The sequence below is a fragment of the Mastomys coucha genome, unplaced genomic scaffold (assembly GCF_008632895.1).
Source record: "Mastomys coucha isolate ucsf_1 unplaced genomic scaffold, UCSF_Mcou_1 pScaffold8, whole genome shotgun sequence".
Taxonomy (NCBI): domain Eukaryota; kingdom Metazoa; phylum Chordata; class Mammalia; order Rodentia; family Muridae; genus Mastomys; species Mastomys coucha.
In genome coordinates this window covers 17,797,007-17,803,711 of record NW_022196914.1, presented here as the reverse complement: position 1 = coordinate 17,803,711, position 6,705 = coordinate 17,797,007, and the positions used below count along the sequence as shown (strand labels likewise).

The following is a 6,705-nucleotide window of genomic DNA, read 5'->3' as shown; positions in this document are numbered from 1 at the left end:
AAGAGGAAAACTCATAGCTTTAAGGGCCTCCAAAAAGAAACTGGAGAGCACATACACCAGCAATTTGACAGCACACCTGAAAGTGGTAGAACAATAAGAAGCAAATTTACCCAAGAGGAATCAAAGGCAGGAAGTAATCAAACTCAGGGCTGAAATCAACCAAATAGAAACAAAAAGAACTATATAAAGAATCAACCAAATCAGGAGCTGATTCTTTGAGAAATTCAACAAAATAGATAAACCCTTAGCCAGACTAACTAGAGGGAAAACTGGGAAAGGAGAAATCATATGACATGTAAAGAAAGAAAATATCTATTAAAAACAAAAAAAGAAATGTCTAGGGAATTGGTGAAGTATACCTTCGGGTGTTTCTGTAAGAGCATTTCTACATAAAATGAATTAGCTGAGGAGTAAAGGCCCACCCTGAATGTGGGTGGCAGCATACCACAGGCTGAGGGCTGACAGCAATCTAACAGGGAGAAGCAGACAAAGCAGCTGAGTGCCAGCATTTCCTGCTCTGCCTCCTTGTCAGCTGAGATGTGAACACACAGGTGGCACAGAGCTAGGCTGTGCTGTGCCTTCTGTCACAGTGGACCGCATCCTAGCTGACCATGAGCCCAAATAAGCTACTCTTCCATTAAAAATAAAATAAATAAATAAAGTAAAATATATGCACTAACCCATGATTCCATAAAATTCTAATAAAGTATAATTTGAATGTTTAAAAATAAATTTCTTTAATTAATATTCCAAAATATTAAATTAAATTATACTCAAGAGTAATCTGACAAATAAAATACAAAGAAATACACACAAAACACGTTATTTTTCTTAAGATTTTGTGTGTGTGTGTGAGAGAGAGAGAGAGAGAGAGAATGAAGTGTATGTGCATATGAGAATAGATACACTCCAAAGACTCAAAGACTAGAGATCATCCTGGAACTACTGTTGCAAGTAATTATGAGGTTATTTTTTTATACAAGTATTGGAAAGTGAACTCAGATCTTCTAGATGTGCAACAAGTGCTCTAACTCATTGCACTAGCTCAGTCCCAGAATCATACATTTTTAAAATTGTATTACATTTAACTAGTTGTTACAATTTGAGATAATTTCCTTCACATCAATTTGCTTTAAAAAATTATCAAATTTTCAAAACTATTTCATTTTAATATGAATACCTATTTATTTATGATCTATTACCATATTGTGCATATATATATCTATATATCTTTAAGAACTATTGATATTCCATATCTTCTTAAAAATTTTGTATTTGCAACTACACAGCAAACAACCAAGTATTGTAACAAAATAATTAAAAGAAAGAGGCAGAATAAACAATTTTAGTCTAGCATATTCTAGATTAAAAAGTCACATTACCATTTTTCCTATGTTGAAAGTGACAGATATTATTTTCATAGAGCTGTTATAAATAGTAAGGATTTCTGAAAGATTTTACTGTATTCAAATATCCAATGTCAATGAGAGAGCTGTAGAAAACCGTACTGTAGACTGTTCTTTTTATTTTTCTTTTGTTTTTAAAACTACAATTAAATACCCAGAAGGAGGAAACATAAAAGTTTCTACACATTCAAGATAAGTTTTACAAGTTTTCAGTGAAAATAGACAAAAAGGCATTCCATAATAAATTTCACACACTTAATCTCTTGAGAAAAGGAGTGAGAAAGGGAGAAGGCCATCAGAGACTTGTCAGGAGGAGTTCAGCAGTGATGACACGTGTGTCCATCCATCATGCACCTCACTGGCTGTTTTATGTCATCAGACAGGCTTCAAAATAGCTCAGTGGATGATTATGGACTAGATTTCACCAACGTTAAAAGAGCAGACCTTTGGATTGTGCTTAGGTCATGAGTTCTTCATTGTCATGAATTAATCATGATGTTATCCAGGGAAAGGTTTATTATTATGGAAGAGAGTCCTTTACAAAGAAGAGTTTGTTGTTTTCTTTCTCCTGTAGAGAGGCTTCTGAAAGTTATCAGAGAACCAGGAAACCCTTTCTGTATATGGTCTTTTAATGTTGGGTATCTGAAGGTTTTTATTAAATGAATTCATCTACATTTATTATAAATTACACTATTTGTTACTCTATTATAGTAACAAAAACACCCTAAGTTGATGTCATAGTTACATTTCTATTGCTATAAGAGACCATGATCAAGGTAAATTATAAAAGAAAGCATTTACCTGGTGGTCTCATGGTTCCAATGGTGAAACTCAACAGTCATCATGGCAAAGAATATAACAGTAGGCAGGTGGGAATGGGACAGTAGATTAGAATTTATGTCCTGTCTCAATAAGCATGAGAAAGAGAAAACGTATCAACTCTTGAATTTTGGTATCAACTTTTGAAATCTCAAAGCCCATCCCCAGTGACATACCTCCTTCAACAAAAATCAAACTTCTTTAACCTTCAAAAACAGTTCCATCAACTGGAGATCAAGCATACATGTGTATATTTGTTATATGTATATATGTGTATATATATATATATGAATAAACATATACATATATACACACACACATATATGAGCATACTGTGGCCATTCTCATTTCAACCACTATAGCCAATGTGCAACATACAACATGATAAGATTGCAACTACCTTCAGCATTGGAAAAAGCTAGTAGCACCAATATTAAGGCAAGAATTTTCTTTACTTCTCAATCTCTTATGCAAAAGAAAAGGCAACATTTGTCTAATATGCAAATGTAATACACCTTTGTATAATATATTTTGCACATAAAGAGTTTTAACAGGCCTCTTTACTGTCCCTACTCCTGACCCTCAAAAACTAAAAGGCTTTTAATTTACATAACCAGAGGTAGAGTGATTATTCAGATTACCCTTATAGGACCTCCCCTCTTTCCTAAATACATTATAATCCCTGGTATCTAACCCTTTGTTTCACACCAGCATAAGTCTTTATAGTATTCAACGTGCCCATCATTAAATGGTTTTATGGCATGTTTCTACTGTGTTCTCTGTCTCTGTGTCTGTCTTTCTGTCCATCTGTCTGTTTATCTCTGTGTCTGTCTATTTCACACTCCCCCACCTTTGATCAGAAGTCATGAAGTGTGGCAGTTCTGGAGGAAGCAGGAAAATATGTATGTAACTCTTCTCCTATGAAAAAAGTCTCTGTGTTTACTAGATAATGTCCTATACCTATACCAAAACTCCTCTAAAACGACATTATATAATATCTGCAAAGCTCTCATAATTTTGCTTCCTAATGAAAATTAGCCTCTCATACCCAAGATAGAAATCCCTGACCCCATTTCTGGAAAGAAGAGGAAATAACACTTCTTATTCTTTGGTAAATATCACTTCTCAATTTCAACAGCTGGAGAAAACAGCCATGGTTATTGACTCAATCAATTATTTTGCCATATTCTCTCTCTTGTTAAAAATGCTGTTAATCTCTGTGTCCCTTAAGAGTGAGAAGAAAAGAACATTTACATGGACACTGATCTGTGCCTCCCTTGCGAAGTAGGGAGAATGGTAACTGTATATGAGTATGTTCCTTTGGGCTAACACTCTGACCATCACTTCTCTTCAGTTTATTTGTTTACACCTTCTCATGAACCACAACCTTTTCATCATTTATATATATGATTATCTTTTCCAGCAGCTAGGATCACACCCATGCCTTTAATATAATAGTAATATTCTTAGTAGATTCTCAATGATGTCCTTTATTAAAGTCATTGTAGAAAGTGACATGCAGTTCACATAACTCCCCATTAACTCCTATGTAAGAAAATCTTAACCTGAAGCTGTCTTACACATTGATCCTTCCTCACTCTCTATCCTGCATAGTAATCCTTATACCAAGTGGTATTTTTACATATAGGGAGATGGTGAGATAGTGCCTCCATGCCAAGTTTTGCCAATCTGTCATTCATTAAAAAATTATGGTTTTAACATTTTTAAGTTGATATTAGAAAACTAATGAAAATGGTCTTCTAAGATATTCACTGTCAAGAGATTATTTTAAAAGTTTTAATAGTTGGAAGTCTTCAACTACCAATGGTACATTCCTTCTGAATATATGTGAACCATTTTATTCCTATCTGATGATCCCTCCACACACTGACTATAGTTTTGTGACAATAACACAAAACTAATCCATCCTTACATGTATGAATCTCTTTTATCACTGGGTATGTTGCCAAAAATACAAAAATGTGCATCTGAGAGAAAGTATTGAGACTACAAAAAAGCAAAGGTACATTGCTGCTCTATGACCAATTCATATACATGTCACATGCATGTTCTCAAAAGATATGATCACATTTCCTTATACATAATTAGGTATCTTACATGTTATATAATTGTTCCTAATGTTAAACTCACATTCTATGTGGAGGTTCTATTGTTTTCCTGTTGTGTTAATATTTTGTTACATTTTAGGAATGAGAAATCTTTTTATTAACATTTATTCACAAAACCATAATTTTCCCAATTTGTTGCTAACTAAAAAAGATACCTATTTTTTTTTTTAGATATTTTCTTTATTTACATGTAAATTTCTCCATTCCCAGTTTCCCCTCCAAAAAACAAAGAAACAAACAAAAACAAACAGATTTTATATATTCGTTGAGAGTTTCTCATCATGTACTTCAGTCCTACTTATCCCCTCATATCTGCCCTTTGCACCTGCAATCTCCTAAGTAAACACACATACACGCCCCACACTCATACACGCACACATACACATACACACAAGCATTCTTTTTAAAGCATAGAATATATCTCACTGCAGAAGCTGTAGTTGTTTAGTATGTAAACACAGTGTGTTCCACAGTACATCCCTCTGTCCATACACCTTCACTTGCAAATGTTCATTGTAATGAGTAGATCTCTGGCTTCTGAGACACCATCAATATTGGGTCTGGACTGGGCCTCCTCTGGATATTCTGTTGTTGCCCTGAGTCATGAAGAGCTTGCAGTCATGAAGGATACTGATCCTTCATCAGGAGGATTGACTTTCATAAATCCTACCTTATTGCAGATGATACACATTTTGGAGTAGTCCAATTCAGAGGCCTTGATCTGGGCTTGGATGGTAACTGAGCTGGTCAGCAGGCTGGTTCTTTGTTATGCACACCCCCAAGGCAAGCCCTCCAGCAATGCTATAGTAGGTAGACCACCCAATGATGCCATCAACAGGAGGCAGGGTTATCTTTCCCGCTCTCATGTCTTTAGAGCCAGATCACGCTCACCCATACCTCCAGAACCAGCTCCACTTTACTGCCAGTCAAGGAGAGGGATCCACTTGCCCAACTACTGCAGCCTGGTAGAGGCTGGACCAGCTTTCCTGCCCTTACACCCTCTAGTCTGGCTCACCAAAATCTTCCCCATCAGGACCAGCTCTACTGTGTTACTTAGGTGAAGAACATGGCCTGCTTTTTAGAGTGCTATACCCAATGAGGAGGTAGAACTAGTTCTGATGTTCTCATGTCCTCAAACAAGATCTTCCAACTTCCAACAGTGGCGAAGGAGGAGGACATCAGCCCCACACCCACACCACCTCATAGTAGAGTGCATCTCTCCCACTCCCTTGCACAGGGCTGGCTAGCCTGTGGCTAGTCCACCAGGGCTAATGCTACTCTGTAATCTAGTTGAGAGCCAAGACTTCTCTCCTGAGTGTTGCAGCCTACAGTAAATAACAGGCAGGGCTAGTTCAAGTAGGGTCAGTTCTCCTGACTCCCTCTGGTAGTAAGGAGTGAAGGTAAGGAAAGCATCTCCCCACTACCCAGTCCCCTCTTGGGCCACCTCATGACAGAGGAGTGGCAGGGATAGGTCTCTTTCACCCATATACTCAGGCCTAGCTCACCTGTGTCTAGTACCCAGGGCCATCTCTACTGTGCTCCTCAGATGAAGTACAAGGCCCTTTGTCTTTTTCTCTAGTGCTGCCACTAGCAAGGGACAAGTCCTCCTCTCCCATGCTCATGATCCTATGGTAAACTTTCCCAAAAGCTGAAGGTGATTCAGGAAAGGGGGAGGGAAGACCATCATGCAGTCACACAGAGAAGAGTGGTAGGCTCAGTTCCCCCACACTTTTGCCCTCAGGGCTGGTTCAATCACACCCTACCACCAGGGCCATTTCCACTGTGTTGTTTGCTGAGGTGTGGAGCCTATCCTCTGAGTGCTGAGTGATGTGTCACAATTGAGAGGTGGGGCCAGCTTTCTAAAGTGCTTCAGCCAGTGATGGGTGGGGCCTGTTGCTCAGACTTCACCATGGCCCCAGATGGAGAGAATGCCCACTCCTAACAAACTCTTCCTCTCTACCTTTGAATCTCCAGTTCCATCTCTTCATAATGCTTTATCTATTCTTCTCTTTTTCTTCTGTTTGCCCATCACGTACTCACACACTGTGGTGATTCCTGCAACAGGCTGACCATGGGGTTGATAGGCCCCTGGGTGACACACTCTTGTAAGCTGTTTGGTGTCTAGGGCCCACCTGTGCTGTAGGGCAGAAGAGCAGGTCTGAGGTCCGCAGGTATCTGTATGCCTTCCTCCTCCAGCTCTGTGCTGCTTTGGGAGAGGTAAGGCTCTATCTGGCTATGGCCTGCCCTTCTCATGGAGCAGAAGGCAGGTCTGTAGGTATCTTTCCTTGATTGCAGTTACTCAGGCCTCTGTCTTCCTCCTTCCTTGCTGTACTACCTGAGTTTGATTAAAC

The 6,705-nt window shown here is 38.5% G+C and overlaps 1 long non-coding RNA gene across 2 annotated transcripts in view; it reads right to left on the bottom strand.

The window, feature by feature from the left end:
• The window catches only part of LOC116083544, a 32,595-nt gene extending 26,462 nt beyond the window's left edge, over window positions 1–6,133 (bottom strand). Inside the window, exons 1-3 of one of the 2 annotated variants that reach the window (XR_004115767.1) lie at window positions 5,860–6,133; window positions 5,025–5,155; window positions 2,208–2,312 (exon numbers count right to left, since the gene is read on the bottom strand). This is a non-coding gene — a long non-coding RNA (uncharacterized LOC116083544). The remainder of the gene's footprint in view (window positions 1–2,207; window positions 2,313–5,024; window positions 5,156–5,859) is intronic. The other variant, XR_004115766.1, reaches the window with a different exon arrangement.
• Between the last annotated feature and the right edge of the window lie 572 nt (window positions 6,134–6,705).